This window comes from Lissotriton helveticus, chromosome 11 (assembly GCF_964261635.1).
Source record: "Lissotriton helveticus chromosome 11, aLisHel1.1, whole genome shotgun sequence".
NCBI classification, from domain to species: Eukaryota; Metazoa; Chordata; class Amphibia; order Caudata; family Salamandridae; genus Lissotriton; species Lissotriton helveticus.
This window is the reverse complement of record NC_136072.1, coordinates 573,926,631-573,928,847: the sequence shown is the minus strand read 5'-3', so window position 1 is coordinate 573,928,847 and position 2,217 is coordinate 573,926,631.

Here is a 2,217-nt window from a genome sequence, read left to right as displayed (position 1 = left end):
AGTGGACCACTCCATGGAGGGGTGGTGGGTACTTCTTTGGAAAATCAGGGTGCAAGTGTCAGAGGCATGATGTGGGAAGGTCACCAGGAAGATCTGGTGGGGTTCCTGTGAGGTAAAGGTAAAGGGAGCCCTTAATACCAAACGGCATGGGTGGGTCAGTAAAGCTTTCCAGGTTCTAAGTGGGCATGGTATCAAGGAGCTGGGGGTTGTGATGTAGTTTGAAAGCCAGGCTGCAGGAGAGCCCTTTGTATTCAAGGAAATATATACAATATATACACCCACAGTATCGGTGAGATATCAAAGTAAACGTGGATGGGCAGACAAAAAGAGAGCAGGTACACCACTGCATGCGTGAGGTATGATATAACTCGCTTTAACTCACGCTCCTGCCATGCAGAGTTTTTTCATTAACAAATTCACTAAAAATGCTGCAGTGATATCAATGATGTCATAGAAGGTTTCATGAGTCATGTAATATGTGGGATGATTAGCAGTGCATGGCGAGGCATGAGTTATAGGACACTTGTTATAGTTACTTGAGATAACTATAACTATTACTGCTAAATTTCTATGGTTTTGTGTGTGCAAAAACAGAACCTAACTATAACGTTTCTGTAACCTTAGCTTTTTTGGTGAATTGCGAATGCTTTTTACATTTTATTACTTAACTATGACGCCCCTGTAACCTTTTCAGTGAATTTCTATGTTTTTTAAGCTATTTCCTTACTATAGCGTGTTTGCAATGTGTGTGAGTGGGTGTGTGAGTGGTTGTGTGGTTGTTTAAGTGTGTGTGAGTGTGTGTGTGATTTGCTATATGGGGCTGTGAATGGGAGTGGCTGTGTGAGTATGTGAGAAGGTGTGAGTGGATGTGTGAAAGCAGTGTGGGTCTGTGTTTTTGAGGGTCTGATTGGGTGTGTGAGTGGCTGCATGGTTGTGTGAGTGGGTGTGCGACTGGTTGTGTGGGTGTGTAAATGGGTGTGTGTGTGAGTGTGTGAGTAGGTGTGTGGATCTGTGAGTGGAGTTATGCTTTTTTTTATTGTCGTCAGGATCTGTACATCCTCACAATCCACCCAAATCCAGGAGGATCCACTGATCCATGCGTGGTAAAAAAAAAGACCATGCATGGAAAGAAAGGTTTATCGACAATTTCATGCCCATGAGGGGTTCCTCACAGACCCCTCCATTAGTCCCAAGGGGTCAGGGTACCTTTATTTTCCCCACTTGGAATCGAATCTGGATTAACAAAATCATGGGCGAAACTTTCCTCTCAGGTTGTGGCCAGTCAATCATGGCATTTCTGCTGGCACATGGATTAGCGAATACGAGGATCTGCGTCTCTCAATATACAAACTTGTTTTTTCTTTAAAATCTCAAGAACTTCTAAAATTACACTGAATAATAATAAACATACTTTCTGGACTAAGAGCTGCCCTTCTGCCAAATTTGGTGTAATTCCGTCCAGCGGTTAGGGCTGTAGTCATGTTCAAAATCGCTACGGGGACCAACATGGGAAATACACTTTTTTTGCCCCCTCTATTTCTCAGTCAGGCTTAAGAGATCACCAGGAAACTTTCCATGCTCAACAAGACTCAATTTGACATTCCTTTTGAAAACATTTTGTGAAGATTCAAACAACGGCCCAAATATATAGGCAAATCAAGAAAAATGCCTTTTCTGTAAAAACTTGGTCCTAACTATAACTGCCTACTGGCGACTGCCAGTAGGTGATTGATATATATAAATATATATAAAATTTCCCTGGGTCTGGATCCGACCCCTGGGCTGAGCACACACTGTCGAGCGCTCTCGCTAGGCTGGAGGATCACTTTGGAGCACAAAAAAAAAAAAAAATATATATATATATATATATATATATATATAACCAAAAACTCCCAGAAGCTTGAGGCCGCACAGCACTGCAGGTGAGAAACTACTCTATTTAAACCAAGCAGGCAGCTTAACATCCCTTTAAAGTCCATGGCCTGACGCGTTTTGATGCCGCTGTTTGCATTTCCTCAGAGGCCGCATCTCCCCTGCGTTTCTTTGTAATAGGGGGCTTCAGTGCTCCTCCTTGGGTGGCAGTTCATTTTTAAATGCACGCTGCCACCAAAGGAGGAGCACTGAAGCCCCCTATTACGGAAACACGCAGGGGAGATGCGGTAGCCACAAATCACTTCCGCTGACACGGCCTCTGAGGAGATGCAAACAGCGGCATCG